The sequence below is a fragment of the Nyctibius grandis genome, chromosome 3 (assembly GCF_013368605.1).
Source record: "Nyctibius grandis isolate bNycGra1 chromosome 3, bNycGra1.pri, whole genome shotgun sequence".
NCBI lineage: Eukaryota > Metazoa > Chordata > Aves > Nyctibiiformes > Nyctibiidae > Nyctibius > Nyctibius grandis.
In genome coordinates, this window is record NC_090660.1 from 33536197 (window position 1) to 33554926 (window position 18730).

At 41.9% G+C, this 18730-nt stretch overlaps 1 protein-coding gene across 3 annotated transcripts in view; it reads right to left on the reverse strand.

The window, feature by feature from the left end:
- Window positions 1-18730, reverse strand: part of GRB10 (growth factor receptor bound protein 10) — a 150962-nt gene that overhangs the window by 120509 nt on the left and 11723 nt on the right. Inside the window, exon 1 of one of the 3 annotated variants that reach the window (XM_068396890.1) lies at window positions 4351-4417. The exons of the other annotated variants lie outside the window; for them this stretch is intronic. The gene's annotated coding sequence lies outside the window, so the exon portion shown is untranslated. Of the gene's footprint in view, window positions 1-4350; window positions 4418-18730 lie in introns of those variants that run through there. 3 annotated transcript variants of the gene reach the window in all.

Consider the following 18730-nt stretch of genomic DNA (forward strand, 5'->3'; position numbering starts at 1 on the left):
ACAAAAAACAAACAAACAAAGAAAAAAAGTAATTTTCTGTTGTGTTAATTAACTCATTTGTCTTGCTGGATTAGTTTTCTCCTAAGGAAGCAAGTGTATTGAACTTAGATCTGACAAGCAGCTCAGCTGGTACAATGTGAATGGCATGAGCATGAGCAAGAGGGGAAGGGAACAGGATCACCCCTTTCCAGTAGCAGCAAACCATTACATTGGCCAAGGCAACCTGTGAACTTTCATTTTCTTTGTTTACTGCTATTAGGAGCTGGCAAACCTTTCCTACTGCACGTCCATGAGAATTACTGCTTTCCAGGCATCTCACAGAAGATAAACATTTGGCTAAGTCTCCAAATAAAATATAAAGTTGTGTTCTCTACAAGGCATTTACTTTCCTCTTGGGGTACCGACTCAACTAGTCTGCTTTTGTTGCAATACTTACCAAGCATTGCTTTTTGCATTCAACACACTAAGAAGTCTCTACGCTTTCAACCTGCCACTGGTGTGAATGGCCCTTCCTCCTGCACAGAGGTGGGATTTGAAAGCTCTAGACCCCCAACCCAGAAGACTAAACTACACACAATACGTTTTTCTTCCTAACTCCTATATGAATAGAGCAAGTTCATCAGCCTCTGTACAATACAGTTTTGCTGAAGAAAGTCAGATCATTACAGATTCTGGCTGAAACCGCAGCTTAATCTACGTGCTTAGCCTGGAGAGATTTATCCAACTCACTGAACTTCCCTTTACTGAGGTGACAAGATGGTAGGATGCTTCACACAGCTTTAACTTTTACAGCCTCCTGACAACAAAAGTTCGGAAAGCAAATAATTGAAACATATATAGGCAAGTGTGACAGAGAGACTATCAAATCAGAGAGTAGCAACCTACACAACCTATACTCTGTTCCCTCATTTCTCTGCAACACTCCATTTTGGAGGAGAATCTTCTGGAGCATGCAGAAGCCTTTCCTCCCCTTCCGACTAATGCAAAAGACATATATAAAACAAGAAACAGAACAAAAGGCAATCTTTTATCACATGACCCAGTGATCAGTTTTTCAAACATTTTAAGTCTGTTTCATCCAAATGATCCATTCATCAATCATTAGTTATTCACAACCTATTTTTCTTTGCTTGGATGCTTTTTACAAGGAAGTTTCCTTCTCAGTAAGATTTATGCAGGGGGTTCAGTAAAGCTTCTCACCAAACCTGCTAGTTTTTGTAACACAGTACTGGCTACAGAGCGTTGACCATAAGATTGACCTCAAAACTAAACCCCACACTCGTGCATAGAAAGCTATAGGCAGATATCTATCAATACCATCCTCATTCCTCCCAAGGTCTCTCCTGACCTCCAAAGTTTTCAGGTGGGTCAAAAATCCTTTTCCTGGGTTTAAAAAATCATCACTGTGGAGCAAGGACATTAGACAGGTTTTCCATTTTGATGATTTACAAGACTTAATACTGAGAGTTAACACCGTAAGTGTACATGTGTCACCTGCTGTTCTCTTACTACAAGATTTTTTTGAAGAGTTATTAACTCGGATTATCAAAAGCTTTTATTTAGACAGCAATGTTCATGTTTTTAAAGCAAATCAACTGACAGAGGCTTTCACGGTTATCTATAATTTATGTTAGGGAATAAGCACTAGTTTATTTACATTGTCTAATACCATATAAACGGTTGAAGCTGGAGGGCAAGTTAAGACATTTCAATTCAAACAGCATGCTACTCACTAAGATGAGATACCGTAACAGGTACACTTAAGTGCACAGCTTATTCTCAAGATACCTCTTGTTTGCACAGTTAGAGCACTCAAAAGAAAGCCTTTCTGCTTAGCCTCTGAAAAAAAATTACATGCTGTGAGCAGAGACACATTCCCCAATATCAACAGTACGTTAATTCACCCTCCAAAGAATTTTGCAGTGACACATTCCCAAACGTGGTTTATTCTAAAGAATTCAACTGTTCAAACAATTAAGATAAAGACACCACAAATCAGGCGAAATGCAGCGAAGGAGTAAGTAAGTAATAGTAGTAAGAAGGTAAAATAAACAAGCAAACCCATTTTACCTCTCATGCACAGCAGGATAGGAGTCACCATAGTATAGCTGGTAAGCGATAACTCATTAAAGCCACGAGTAACATAACCATGTAAGCGAGCCCTGGACTACATCAATCCCAAGCAAGCAGATGACAGCCAACTCTGCTTCTAGCTGCAAAGAGTGCAAGGAGGGGATTACAGCAAATACTGCGTTGCTCTCGAGACAAACAGAAAATCTCGTCTTATTCAAGAGGGATATAGTAAAGAAGTACAAGAACTGCAGAGGATAACCCAAAGAAAACTAAAACAATACACACATCTTCGATGGACTGGAACATACAAATTGTGCCAATCCAGCTTGGACTACACAATTTGGAGACTGCACTTGCTCAACTCCTATGCAATGAAGCATCAGCAGTGCCAGAGTATACTCAATTGCAAAAAACTACTTGCAGTTTTAAGATACTGATGTCATAGATACCTCATGTGTATTTTAACACTGCCTTATTAACAAAAACCATCAATTTCTTCTTAGAGCAAAGATACCATTTTGTAATCTCAGATGCATTTGCTGGTATTATGCAACATGCAAGCTCCAAATCCATGGGTGGCTTACAGTTAGTAGCAGGCAATCAGTGCTGCAGCAGTGCCTGTTTGGCTTTCTGGACAAAAAAAAAATGTTACTGGTGCTCTATTCTTGAATACAGTCTGGAAATGTCAAATAAATAAATAATTTAAAAGGAGATAAACACAAAAGTCTTTCTTACCCCCTTATGCTTTTTAGCCCTTGAAAAACAGTTTCAAGCTGACATCTCAAAAGCAAGTACGTTGACCTACTTGCAAATATACCACCCTGGGACAAACAGGGCATAGCTTTTCCAACTAAGTGTAAACAAAACAGAAAATAAACTTAGAGAATAGGTTAATATTTTGTAGAAGAGTTAATGTGTTAATGTTCAACAGAAAGCTGAAGTCTGGCCAGCTGATCACATGTTCCATGTACATTAGTGTACATTTATTTATTGCTATTAACTTGCACCTGCAGAGAGAGGAAGAAAGAGAATATTCCTTCCTTTGGTCCTGAAGGTCACAAGGTGACCGAAATCCCAGCTTAATGAAAACTCTGGTGAGGTTGCAAGTGCCACAGCTTCCATCAACCCTTTCAAAACAATGTTGGAAAGCACAAGAGAGAAAACTGAAGTAATACCACCCAGGCTTCACAGACTATGTCAACTTAATTAGAATGGTATTTTGGCAGCACCCAAAGATTACATATCGAAGGCTGGGTAGCAGGCCAAATACTTGACTAGAATATTTTGCCAAGCCACCTACATGAAGAGCTACTTCCCTGTTCTTTCAGGGTTCCATAAAAGAAATCTGTTGTTCCAGGCCTTCTAAGACTATTTAACAGAGGCATGAAACAGTGAACATCACCAGCACCGAAGGTTAACTAGATATGCATTAAATGAGAAACATCCCTAGTTAACCTTCAGACTACAGAGCAGCTGCAGGGGAACATTTGTTCTTAAAGGGTGTAGGCTCCAGATGCAGCCAAAGTGCCTTTCATATATTCTTATGTATTTTAACCTACAAAACACCTGTACTCCAAGCCTGGAACCCACACACAGGTCCCATCTGCATTCTCCCACCCCCAAGGCTGTCCAGCTGGTATTGGCAGCAGTAGAAAGGAGGGAGAAGACAGCACGTAAGCGTCCTCATACACAACACCGTTTTATAGGCCTGCAGTATGTTGCCCACAGAAACAAACCAACATCGAGGCTGTGTGTGGAACTGACTACAACTCTATTACAGGGTACAGGGGAAATGTACGCCTCTGCACTGTCACATCAGTCAGTGAGGAGAAACAGGCACCCCTTACATGCAATTCATCTCATTCCAAGGCAGCTATCTAAAAGAGGTCAGAGAAAGCTGGGGTTTGGACTAGATGATCTCAAGAGGCCCCTTCCAACCTACAAGATTCAGTGAGCCTAACTCCATCACTGGAGGACCTGGTTCTCTCCACTGACTACAATGGGAATTAGAAAACTGGCTCAAATGTAGACATCCACAATCTACACACTCAAAAACAACTAGAGAAATGTACAGCACTGTAACTTCAAACTCTCAGCACCTCTGGACAAGACTGACAATCATGCTGGACCAGCCCCACAGTACCCCCAAACTCTTAGTCTCTGTACTGCAGAAGTCAATCCTGACAAAGCTTCAGCTTCTCCCACCAACTTTTAGGTTTTAAAATATACACTCTGTGTGTGTACATACACATATATTATACACACGCACTTACGTACATCTATGTGAACTCAGTAAGCAGATGAAGAGCTTCTTTAGCAGCAGTACAGAATGCAAAAGATAACCCCTTCAGCCAACATGGCAGAATTCAGTGTTGTGAATGCTCCACCTCACAAAAAATAAAAATAAAAAAAAAAAATCTCAGTTCTCTTTTCTGAATTTCATTTGCTGTTTGAGGCAGAGATTCTATTCATGCTTTGCTCTTCAAAGACTTTCTCCCCCCCCCTCAAAAATACACTGCAGTGTAATAGAACAGAAGATTTACCAAAAAAGCAGTATATAAGCTCTCTTGCAAAAGCCTCTCAATATCAGAAATTTGAAATTTCCAATTGCTACTCTTAATTGATGAAATAACAATTCAGAAGTTTCTTTTTTGTTCCTGGGTATTTTGATTTATAAAAGCACTCACTCATCATTAATACAATCAATTTGACAGATGCATCAGAAAGTCTCAGTTTTCACTTCAGCCCCACTAATTAGCAGTACTACTTTATTAAAACTCCGTTCTGCATGAAGAGATGGCTTCATGCAACTGCCTGCTTTATACAAATACTTACCACAGGCTTTCATGCTACTTTCTGTCATTGGAAGTGGGCAGATATTTCCCTCACCCAAGGCTCTGATGCTTACGGATCTCAGAGCTTGTAATGGTCCCCCCGCTTCAAATGGGCAGCAGTAACACACATTTTGCAACTGATGTCTGATACTCTATTCTCTTTATGGCATTGTTGGTCTTAGGTAAATCACACTATGTCTTGGAAACCATCACTTTGTTTTCTGCAACATCTTTGCCTATGCATCTTTTCTAGTCCGGTAAGTCATATAAGTCAATAGCCTAAAATAAGCAGCAGAATTTTCATGAGGACTCCTTTAACTAAATGAGAACCTCTTCATTATACAAAACCAGAAAGCTTCCCTCCAAAACACAAGACAGAACCAGAAGTTTATTGAAGCTGGATGCCTCTCAAGAGCCAGGTTTGAGAAGGCTACTTCACAGGGAAGAAGTGCTCTTCTCCATGGTGGGGGAACACTGCCATGGTTCCCAGAGACGCTCCCAGTTGTAAGCCTTCCCAGCGCTGTCTCCTAAACTACAGGCATACCCTCACTCTGTTCCTGCAACAGCACATTGCCCAATATGGCACTCTGGTCAGTCTCCATGGGGACACTCAGAACAGCAAAGCAAGCAGCAGGAATAACATGGATGTAATTTTTCCTACAACTGCAAGTAGCAGCACTGGCCAGAAAAGACCTTGCAGCTAAAGTAAAGAAATGTAGGGTAGCAGAAAACCACTGCCAACAGATGGGGAAGTAGAAATCTTGAGCAAACCAAGGAACAACACACTTGAATTTCTTCCATGGTCTGAGGGATAGAAAGATATGGCTGTTTCCTACCAGACTTTGATGACAGATCCCTAACAGTCTCTTGATACAGACCTCTGTCTAGCAGGTTAAGCCTTTTAAGGTTTAATGCCTCATGAGATATGTTTTTAAAGGCAAAGAAAGGCCGGAGAAAGAGCAGAATCACCCCACTTTTGCACCAAGTCAGAGCACAAACCGTCCCCTCTGTAGACACCACATGTACCAAGAGGGACCAGGCTCCAGCTCCCAGCACTTGAGCAGCACTGAAGTTTTCATTTTCTGGAAGGAAGGTACAACACGTCTGCAGAGCAAGTGATCAGCGAAGTTAAGAAATCGCCCTGTATAGTCAGACAAAATTAAGTAAATATGTGATTCCTACTTACTGGAAACCTTCTCCCTGGTATCCTGTGACAGGATGCATGAGAATGGTTCAAAGCTGCATCAGAGGGACTACATATTAGGAAACATTTCCTTTACCAAGAAGTGGTCAAATGCTGGAACAGGCTTCCTAGAGAGGTAGTTGCTGCCCCAAGCCTGTCAGTGTTTAAGAGGCATTTGGACAATGCCCTTAATACCATGCTTTAAACGTTGGTCAGCCCTGAGTGATCAGGCAGTTGGAATAGATGATCATTGTAGGTCCCTTTCAACTCAAAATATTATATTCCATTCATAGGAGAATATTCCTTTATACCAAAAATGGCTTTATCTGAATGAATGCTCCTGAAGTGAAGTTCAGGACATTCTCTTTAATTTGTAAATTTTTCCTGATATATTAGCAAAAGGTCCACATGCATTATAAGTCAGTTATTTCCAGTGCTGCCTCAACGCCTACTTCCAAAAATGTCCATCTCTGAACACTCAGGTGCTCTCCTGACATCAAATTTAAGGAGCTTATGGAAAAAAACAACAGTCAGTTGAGACACAGTAAATTATCCCTCAACAACCCTATTCTGTCTCAGAGCCAGAGTAAAAACAGTTAGAGTCAATGGCAGTTTAGGAAAACCAGTTTTATTTGACATTGAAACAGACTGGGAAGTTCGGGGGGTCAACTGCCATGCCTGAGGTGAAGGGCTGACTACATCCCATGTCCACCTTGGGAGCCACCTGACCACCACTGCCATGGCCAGGTTCACAGTGCCCCATATTTTATACAGATTCCCACTTCCCATCCTGCAACCTCCGTTTCAGCATGTAGCTCTTGGCCAAACCACTACTTGCACCGACCGCTGGTCATTCGCATTGGATGGCGAGGGACCGGTTAACAGTATGAATTTCACAAGCCCACAATTACAACACAGATATGAGCAAGTACTCTGTTGGCAATTAGAGCTCCAGCTTTATTTTATTTATTCTAGTATGAGAGCAGATGTTGCAGTTATACAAAGGTTTTCACAACCTTAATTATTGACCTTAATTGTTGTTAATCTTTCCCATGGAGACAGACAGACGCCACCCGTATTTTGTGAAGATAGTGTCCTGCAGGGTATGAGTAATAAAAGACAGTATTGTCTGCCTTCTCCCTCCTGTGTGAAATACAAGGGTATTGCGATTGGCTGGCAGCATGGAAGAAAAAGAACGAACAAATGACTCAGCTGTTTTGTTTTTTTTTCTTTTGGAGGATACATGTGCTACAGGATTGCGCCGTGACACCAAGATTTCTTTCCCCTCCCTTGGAGTGGGTGAAGCTTCCAAGTGCCAGCTAAGGAAGCGCCATATTTAGACTTCACGATGCCTGAAACAGCTGATACAGAGCACCCTGTCCACCTCATTGAGTATCGCTCAGACTGTAGTATTAAGCAGCAAAGTGTTGAGTTTCACAGGGCAGTATTAGGTTTCATAAACAAGTTCCCAGACTGGACAAGAAAGCAGCATTTCATGATGTGCTAGGAATATTGCAAAAGATACATGAGAGCTTCCCAGGTCTTTTCCTTTGCTAGTGGGAGGTTTGCCTGAGACTTTGTGCTTAGGCGTGGAAATTTTGTATTCATCTTTTTGCTGCAGAACTTGGAAGCTACATTTTCTAACCAAGGAGGACATTCCTCTGACTTTGTTCTGCCAAGTGTACTGGAAGATGTTAACTTGGTGTCCCAGTAACTTGAGAACAGGCAACACAGAGGAGGGACACTGAAGTTCAGAAGTGAAACACAGGATGTACTGATGCTGCAACAGGCACTCCTTATCACCTAAGGCAAAAGCCCCAGAAGTCAGGATAGTGAAGATCAGTTTCATGTTTACAGTTACCTTCAAACAAGTGCCCAGAGTGAACTTGGACATAAGGCTGAACCCAGAGACCAGACTGGAATGGCATCTACTATCAGTTCTAATGCAAAATACATTAAATCAAGTCTTTCCTCCCTCTTACCCCAAAACTCACCTTAGCTGCAAACACCTGCAAGCTTTCTTGACAGGAAGAAAACTTAAGGACCACTTTTGGTTTAGTTCCTTAAAAGATGTTATGTTTGTTCATTAAAAAAAAACAAAACAAAACAAAGTCAATCTCCAAAAGTTCACCACGCACCGTATTTTTTTATATATATACGCACACTAAGCAACTGTTGATAGACGACATTTTTAAGAGCAGCATAAAAAGACTGTAATAAGCTGCTAGAATGGAAAGAATTCAACCAAGATTTCTGAAGGAAAACATCAAACTGCCAAACTGTTAATTGCCATATATACCCTGTCACACTTAAATTGATTTGGACATAGCATGAAAGATGGAAGTCAAATCAGTTTTCACAAGCAAGTGCAAGGTAAATTCAGGGAACTGAAAAATCAGGAAGTGACTTCTCTACTGAAAGAATTAGTTAAAACTAGGTAACATGGACACGGATAATAAATAAGATGGCATGAGGAAGAGTCAGTACAGCTTTTGCAGAAGTTATGACTCAAACTTACCCAAGGTTTATGATACTGTATGGACAAAGACACATTTGGACATTATCCGTAACTAGGGACTCTTAAAAGGACCTGAGCTGCTGTAGTTTGCAGGAGTGGTTCCCCCCTTAAAACCCAGCTGAAGGATAAGAATTAAGGGTGGGAAAACACAGAGCATTTTTTCCATACAAGGAGTCTCAAGAATGACTGCAGCAGCCATTCTTTTCAACGTATCCATAAGCTCTCTGAAACCTGACAAACAGGGAGGTGACATGAAGTTTGCACGCAGTATGACGCGTTCAGTCTTCGGAGCTGGAGCTTCACGTAAAGCACAGTGGAACGATCTCATGATCACGAGCAAATGGGCAACCAAAAGGGCAACACTGATTTAATTTCCACAAACTCAAGCCAACGTGCAAAAAGAAAAATAACCCTGCCTGTGTGTTCCGCTGAAGTAAGTGTCAGGAGTCTCAAGTCTTGTTTGAAAGGATTGTCTTAGAGGAAAAGAAAAAAAAAAAACACAGGCAGACGATACCTCACAAGGAAATACAGTATTAAGAATCAAGGAATTGCCGCAAGCAAAGCAGAATCATGACAAGTCATTAAACCCAGAGCACACCCACTTCTTGAAAACTGTGGGCTGTTATGACACTGAAAGGGTAAAACAGAATTAGAAAGAGCACAGAGAAGAATTCCTAAAGTAGAAACTAACAGACCTGGATCACTCAGCATGGAAAAGAGGAAAGACAGCTGAGGGAGAAGAGGACAGACACCTAGTCAGTTATAGAGGACATGCACAAAGTGCCCGAGAATGACCACGCCCCCTCAAAGGAAAGGGGTAGGTTAGAGATCTGAAGTGGAAAGGAAACACAAAAAACATTTCTATGGGGTGATTGGATCTATTGAGGTATTAAAGTAATAATTTAGGCTAAGTACTGGAGAAAGCTCATCAAGGGATAGTGACTATAATAATGCAGATGCACACTCCAGAGAACTGCAGCACAGCTCACCATGAAGCAGCAGGGCCTAAAAGCCGAGGAAAACTCCTTGCAGGCTTTCTACCTAAGCAACTGCTACCAATGGCCCAGAGACACACAGAACTGTTCCTGGTTAACCTGTGGTCTGATCCACTACAGCTACGCTTATTGAGAGGAACAGCCATAACTATGGACAGCTCTTATACAGATTATTGCCCTTTTTCCCAGACGGAGCCCTGAACCAACTCCATTTTCAAACAGAGACACCGACAGCCGGAAAGGATTCTGAGGTCACCCAGGAGTCCCCAGGTGCAGGCACCGGCAGAAGGTGGGTTTCTGAGCCACCAGCTCCGCATTCAAGACATCGCTATTCCCAGCTGCCAGCCCCATGTCCCTCTGCTCCAGGTCACGTCCCGACTCAGGAGAGCAGGACAGAGGGCTACTTGCCCCTCAACTAGGCTCACTAGTGTAGGCCTTTCACATGAACTAAGTTTGCAATTCAAATTAACATCATGAATTTTTTTTTTTTTAATTTGTATTCCTGGCTGTGAATTGTGGGCACTAGACATTAACCTAACTGGGATGGTGAAGAAGAGCTGGAGGGACAGCCACATCACAGAGAGGTCCATAAGCACAGCCTCAGCACCGCCACTCGGCATCCTCCAGAAAATACTGCATCAATTTAACAGATTTGCACCTTTAACAATTTGGCACAGACCTAAAAACTACAGTTGCTAGGCATCCTCCCTGTAACATTTACTTTTAACAGCAAGTCCTCCAGGCTGCTATGCAGAAGGTAGAATCCATGTAGCTTGTGAGTTGACAAGCACATGCCTAAATATGCTGGCTCTCTACAACATAAAACATGAACTGCTTCACCAGGGTGCCTCTCCCACTATTTCCACAGGAATTTACGATATCCAGGATGCGATATGTTTCAGCACTGAATACAAAAGGTGCCATTTTGGTAATGGGTACCTAGGAAGTCTCTTTCTTTGCATTTCAGGCCGGGACAATAGCAAACCAAAATCTAAGATCTTAAAGAACATGAAGCTTCCTGCACAAATCTGATAAAGTCCTCCTGAAATCACAATGTAAGTTCAACCCCTACTGAAAGCTGCAAAGCGATCACAGCTGAACAAGGCCTTGAATTCCTCTTTTATCAGTTTTTTATTTTGAATAAGACAAAAAGCTACTTTCAAAATAGCATGAGAGTCACAACACCAAAAAGATTCTGGCTTTTTCATGTTCTCAAAATAGCATGCTAGAAAGACATCTACAAAAATAGAAGTTTTACGTGCATTTAGCTTTCATCTCAAGCATCAGCACAAGTCTATCCAACGCAGCATTTGCATAAAGCTATATAACACAACTCTGTCCTGATGAGCAGCAGAGAACTGGGACCAAATGCAGCTCATCACTTGAAAGCCCTCCAAAGACCAGAGGATTCAGGTGCTGGAGCATGCTTGCTCCTTCCCCACAGCCCCACATGCCCTGCGCACAGAGAAATTCAGATTCCTCTAACTTGTTTCACTGAAACCTGAGCAATCTAATAGAAGGTGGCAGCAAGCAGCATCACCAAAAATAAAACCATTAGAGAGAAACCACTGAAGTGTAAATTAATGCTTTGTTTCAGGTGCTTAAATGTGCAAGTTATTTGCACTGTACTTCTTTGACACAGGAAAGCAAGCAGCAGCAGCACATTTCAGGAACCGTACTCCCTTTTTCTCCATCCCCATTAGGCAACCCAGGGGAAGTGTGACCATCTTCAAACCAGCCCCTCGGCTCCTTGGCTGCCCAGATTCACCCTCGCTGCCCTTCCGCAGGGAGGACAAAGCTTGTTCGCTGTGACAGGGAAGGTACCATGCAGTATCGCTCGTCTCCCGCTCCCTGCCTTCTAGGAATTTCCCTGCCTTCTGGAGGATTAGGAGCTGTAATGCTATTAAACACTGCAATATTAAAATCTGAACTAAAGCAGACAAAGTCTGCCTTAAGAGGAGGATTTTTAAATTTTTTTTTTAACGTCTGGGAAAGCATCTAAGGAGCACAGTGAGGAAGGAGCATCAAAACTGGCAACTCCTCAAGCAAAACAGCCAAGCTTACTTGCGCATTGCAGCCTGCCTCCTACTTCAGATTACTGATTGCAGAGCAACAAGTTATTCTCTCCCTAATTGGGTCCCAGTCTAAAATAGTCCCGTTATTTTTAGTACAGTACTTAAGTATCTGAACAGTGCCCTGTACTGCCAAAGCTGGCATGAGTCCCTGGCCATACCAGGAATTCCGATATTAAACAAGAACATACACGCCACATATCCAGGCCGACTTTTGCTCTTCTGCATTGTCTTTAGTGGGTGGCTTTAAAGACTTTAAACACTAACAGCCAGCCAAAAATGGCACAGGCTCATACACTAATTCTGCATTTAAAGCCTCTCTACCAGATACTGTGCAAGAGGAGAATCAACCCAGCAAGGAAAGAGTGAGGGTTGCGATACCACTGATTAAAGAAAGAGACAGTCAGTTTGCTCTTAGCAGGGTAGGGCACGGATAGAAGATAAAAATGGGATTAGTTCACCTCCGTTTTTCTTGTTATGAGTCCATACAAGTTCTGGGGCACTGCAGGAGAGGGAGAAATCCAAAATGCATCCTGTAACTCATCCCTCTTCCGTCCCCTTCCACACTGCACATACACTATGGATAAATTTCAGCTAGTCAAGAAACAAAAGGCCTGTGTTAAATACGTTTACACACACACAGAAGGAGGATTATGTAAACTCTGTCTAACAAACAATATGCTGCTTCTGCAGAAGAAATGAGAGGTGATCACAGCAAGACTTGTGCATGTTTCCAAGTCAGTCTTCCCACCTTCCATCAAAGGGGTGACAACCATCCTGCAGCATGCTAATTCTGGAGTGCAGAGAGCAGAACAAAATCTGGAATAGCCACAGGTTGCTCCAACAAAGACTACCTGCCTCTCTGAGCTTACTGCTGCTTACCTTGCGCTTTCACCGTAAGCTCGTTTTTGTTAAACCAGGAAGACAAGTTCCCATGAGGAATTCACTCTGCCTTTTTATCAACTACTTTGCAGAAGGGAAGTCAACTCTATGAAAGAGCTTTCAAGACAAGATCCTAACCTGAAAGACGGCTGCCAGCCAACAAAAATTTGTTAGTCTCTATTACCACTAGACCATCTGTTCTTGAAACTGTACGTTCCTTTTCAGAAGGGTTCTTATTTTGTTAACAGTATTAGCATTGTTCGCTGTCTCTGCTCTGTAAACATCTCCTTATCCAACATGCTTCTAGATCTGGTGGTGACACAGGACCAAGCCTCTAAGCCTCTAGTTTATCATATGATTATCTAGCCATTTGGGGTTCATTGGCATATTTCAATACTTTCTATTTTAAACTATTCCAGTCTCAGACAGCAGCAGAAGCACCACATATAAAACCTTACAAGGCTTCTGAATTATGGCTGAGCTGATCAGAAGCACCAACGAAATGGTGTTCTCAAACCCAAACCTGACAAAACCAGCTGAGGTAAAGATTCAACCTTGTGGCATTTGCTTATTAACCATTTCAATGGGTTGATTCTGGATGAAAGAACTTGCCTTTGTATTTGAAGAGAGCTTACTGCCACTGACTCTTTGTTCTCTCTCCAGTTCTTACCTGGCTTCCAGTTAATTCTCAGACCCAAGATGTTTAAGTTTTGCTATTACCCATACATGACCAAAAGCAAACAACAGTTAGTTCTTCTCCCTTACTAGCTAAAGAGGTCAAGCAAAGTCCATTCATCTGCATTCCGCTAAAAGAGCAATAGCCTGAAGACAATTATTGCAGTATCAAAATAAGTGAAGGTGAAGCAAGATACATCAAAAATATCAAAAACTCATTCTATAATTCCACAGCAATAAAATAATGATTAAGGGAAAGGTCAGTCCACTCATCACTTTCTCAGGAAAGCTACATGTAACAAGGCCAAAAGAACAAAAAAAAAAAATACTAGTGATGATAGGACGGTGGGGGCAGGGGGTAAGAGGAAAGCACAGATCAGACACTACTTAGATGAATCAACTTTCAAATTAGTTGGTTTTCGTGACATTTGGTCATGAACATGTTGAACAGTTTGGGTTTTTCTTAAAGCTTGAAACCATTAGCAGTTATTTTTGAGAGTTGAGAGAGGAATAACAAGGTAACAGAGGCTGGAGAATGGCAAACAGTGACATCCTAAGGAAGTGGGAGGAGAAAGGAGTGGAAAAAACCTGAAGAATGATAGCTGTTGTTTATTTGCATGTGGATTGCCGTTAAACCCATCTGCTAGCACCAAGAAGAAAATAAGAGATGAAACTCAACAAAAACTGATTGTTCATGGATAAGCCAGGTCAAACCAACTCAACTTCCTACTAAAGCAGAATAATATATTTTACGAACAAAGAAGCAGTAGATACTGAATCTTGACATTAGCAAAACCATGTCAAAAGATTCAAACTGCATTCTTATGAAAAGTTAAGAAAACTTTGTCATACAGTTACCAAAGCAAACAGTCATCTAATGGCAGATTTAAAGCAACCAGACAACTGCACTGACTTACCATTTGCTTGGAGTCGAAAAAATGGAAAAACCCACAAAACAGCCTGACATACTGAATAACCTCTGAGAGATCTGCCCTGGTCCCACATTATTCTAATACTAATGATCTGGGGCCCCCAACATAAGAAGGACATGGAGCTGTTAGAGCGAGTCCAGAGGAGGGCCACGAAGACGATCAGAGGGCTGGAGCACCTGTCCTATGAGGACAGGCTGAGAGAGTTGGGGCTCTTCAGCCTGGAGAAGAGAAGGCTCCAAGGAGACCTTATAGCAGTCTTCCAGTACCTGAAGGGGGCCTACAGGAAAGCTGGAGAGGGACTTTTTAAAAGGGCAGGTAGTGATAGGACGAGGGGGAATGGTTTTAACCTGAAAGAGGGTAGATTTAGATTAGATATTAACCAAGAAATTCCTGTGAGGGTGTTGAGACACTGGAACAAGTTGTTCACAGAAGTTGTGGAAGCCCCCTCCCTGGAAGTGTTTAAGGCCAGGTTGGATGGGGCTTTGAGCAACCTGGTCTAGTGGAACGTGTCCCTGCCCATCTAGTTGGGGCTAGATGATCTTTAAGGTCCCTTCCAACCCAAACCATTCTATGATTCTATGATCTAGATAATGAAGGAGAAAATGACACTCATTAAACCTGGGGAAGTTGCTAACTTAAAGCTGCCAGCTTGCTGGAAGACTGAATTCAAAGAAAGTTTTAGAAACTGGAAAATTTTTTGTTGACAAAGAGGCAAATACCATACAGGAACATATAGAGGAACATATGTGAGAATTGTGAAGCAATGGTTCTGTTCTACTTGTGGCTGATAAAGCTTCCAGCACAACGCTGTATCCAATCTTCAGCAAATTTCAGAAAAGATCAACTGGAAAGAATCCAAGCAAAAGCAATAGGAACATCACAGAATTAGAAAAAAATGACATCTGGGAGGAAAAAAGAAAAAACAGAATAAACTGGAGCTCATCCAAAAGAAGAGAAAGTAAGGGTCATGATAATATCTTTAATATATTTGAAAGCCTGCTGCAAAGAAACAAGGAAGAGTCTGTTCTCCATGCCCACAACTTACAGAAGAAACAGAAAGGTCTAAAAAGCAAAGAAGAAGATTTAGGAAAACATTACTGGGTGGAGTGGCAGGGAGGGCGTGGTATGAGGGCACTGGGGAAAGAAGAAAAACACCAAGTCAAAATTGCTAAAAGGAAAAAAACCAATGAGTCAACAGACAGACTGGGGAGCATACGGAGTTTCCCCACCACTGTCACCAAACTGCTGTCAAAAAACACAACTATACTCCAGCTTTTCATTGACTAGCTGACCTCTCTAAAGACTCCTCTCCAGATCTAGGACTGTGCTAAAGAAAAATAAGCTTAACATAGATGCGTTGTTCCCTCTCTTTCTTATAAGGACCTTACCCAAAGTGAGAATACCAACAAGCTGCACACCAACTGTAACCTTCAGAGCCACAATGTCTTTAAAAAACAAACAAACAAAAAAAACAAACAAAAAACCCCCAAAACAACCCACTGCAAACCTCACGTGTCAAAATATCTTTTGAAAAAGTCTAACCCATGTATTTACCTCTGTTGATACAAGGATCCAACTATGTCCTAACGCTACAAACAAACCAGAACCCGACAACAGAGAGGAACATGGCCAACACCCTGCAGAGAGCAGCGCTGGCAGTTTTGCTCTCTAGTCTCACCCTGGAGGACAAATAGCAGAAAAACACTTTGACTCTCATGTCTTGAATATTTTTACCCACTTTGCCACAATCTATGAGCTGTAGATCAAAATCTCAAGGTTTCACTGGCTGTCAGGTTTTGAAGGGTACAAGGAATGGAGAACTTCTTCCAGAAGAACATGGAAGAGAATCATCTACATATGGTTACCCCAACACAATTAACTGAAGTCAGTACTGTAAGGTGCAACCCTATCATTCTGCAGCTTGGCATTAACAATTCCTCAGTAGCAAGCATCTCTGGAGGTTTGGGGAAAACAACCCCAAAACCTCAATTTTTATTTTTTTTATTTTTTTATTTTTTTTTTTTAGCTCATGGATTGTAAGCATTGAGCTGTACCCACCAGCATATTCAAAGCTATGTTTGCATTTGCTCTCACTATGTAAAACCTCTGGGAGTATTTACAGGAAACAAACTCTGATTATACATAACTGCAAGCATTATTATCTTATTCAGCCAGTTTTCTCTCTCCAGTTCTCCTCCCCACACGCGACAGTTTGGCCTCCACTATTTGCATCAACGGAAGTAGCTGGGAACAGGCATTTCGCACATCTCCCAAATCCACTACTCCTAGGCACAAGACTTATTTTGGCTTTCAACCATGCAAGTGGAAGATATTTAAGCACGCCACAGAGGCTTAAGGGAGGCTTGGAATTGCATTTGCTGTATATCATACAGCATCAAAAAGACAGTCATTTGCCATCTTTTCTCAAGTATCCCAGAGTGAGATGCTGATGCAGGGATAAATATTTATAAGGCTAGTTCACACAGTTTCCCTTAAATCTGACTAAATCTAACCCCCTTTGTTTTAATAAGCAGGAATTATATGTAAATATCACAGCAACAGCAAGGAGGATCTAAGAGTTAAGATCAGGTTTCTATGCACGGGAGGGTCCCGCTGTGGCTTTATGGGATTAGCACCAGTGCCTTTCCCTCACAATCCGGAGTGACTGTCCACATCCCACTTCACATCTTTACAACTGCAGATACTGGGATCTTGTATTAAGAAGCTGACAGTCAGCAAAGGCAAAGCACTGGTCACTCCTAAAGAGTGACAGGGCTGGGAACTGGAAAAGAAGGGAAAACAAAGTATTTTTTTCAAAAATAAAATCAGTAGGTGTAGACATTTTAAGTCAAGATAGTTGAGCGGGCATTGCTGTTTCATGGAGTTCAGACGTGCCACTGCTTGCTTTCAGAGCAGAAGCATTTTTTGCTCAGGTGCCTCACCGTGTAGGAAACCCTGGAAACCCCGGCTGTCCGAACGGCCACCAGACCACAGGACATGGCAAATAAACATCTACTCAGAAGTAACACTTGTGGCTTAGACAAGGACTGAAGTCAGGCCAAGTTTTAGACATGAATTAGCTACCTGTATCACAAGGGGATGTTTACTAGGTATTGTGGTATAAATACTCTGTTCTCTCACAATTTTTTTCTTCTTCCTAACACTTCCCTCCACCTTTGAAGAGGAAATAGTCATGTCCAAGAATTTAATTTCCACTTGCTGGGATGTGGAAGCAAATGCAGAGCAATACAGCCATCACATGGGCAAAACACGACCCCCAGAAACAGCAGGCTTTTCCATACAGACACCTGACAGCAGCTCCAAGAAAGTGTTAGCATTACTCTGAAAAAAAAAAAAAAAATCATATCAGTAATCATTTTCAGAGCCATGACCTAGCCATGCTGTGAGCTAAGACACTTCCTCCCATCTACACCCGAGGGGGGCAAGCAGCCTGCATTACCTTTTCTCTCCATCACACTAGAAATACCTACGTGACTATGGAAATCAATTTTATTCCTTTTCCTCTCACATTGCTGAGAAGTGGGTGCATTGGGAGGGAAAAAAAATTTTTTTTAAAAATCAAGTCGATTAAAACGTGGAGAGTTGCATCAATATTGTCCTGCTTTGTGCCTTCTTTTCTAGGCTTTCATCATGCCTCACAAAGTAGCTTTCCCTCTCCCCTCCCCTTCCACTGCTGCACAACACACATATAAGCAGAAAGGTCACTTAGAAAGTGTCAGTCAAATCCTCAAAAACAGACTGGAATGGTTTCTAATCTTTCTTTTACAGTAAGTATCACAATAAAAAAAAAACAACCATTTTTAGTTGGTGTTCATTTACGTCCAAAATCCAGGGTAAATCTACATTCTTAGTTAAATTTTAGGTCTTAGTCTGTATTCAGTTTTTCCTCCCTAACAATGGGATGGCTCAGTCCTCTCTTACAGGATGCAAAAGGGCAGGGAGGCTTCGCAGTGCTCCCTGGTGGAAGATGACATCGTAATTCAAAGCTTTATTGATTAGGTCAGTTTTAGGATATAGCTACTTTGGGCCGCCCTGCTTTGGTTTATACAAATCCAGTTCTCTCTGGATTGACCAGACCAATCTTTAGGGAGACTACAGCCATGCCGCAAAATCATCTTTGTTGATAAAAAAAAACCTATTTGCAATCCAGGCTGCACTAAGGCAACAAGGTTGTAAATAGACTCTTCTAATAAAAGTGGCAGAAAGTCATTAAGATTCATTTAAGCTACCTAGAGCATTCGGTTAATTTTAAACTGCCAATGGATTTCAGAGGCAGCATCTCGGGTGAAAGTCACTTTTGATACAATCCTTTCAGTCCACTGGTTTTCTAGGGACTTCGTTCGACACGGCTAGGGTGTCAGGTAGCACAAGCTAGCCCGTTAGAGCAGTACTTTTAAGAAGGATCCCAGAAGACCGTAGGAAGACATAACCTGAAGCCCTCTCCTCCAAGCACCTCAGCTCCACACACGGCCACAGCCCTGCAAAGCTCCCACGTCACCACCAAGCCCAACGACCCCCCAGCCCAGCCTGGAACTACGGCTCCCA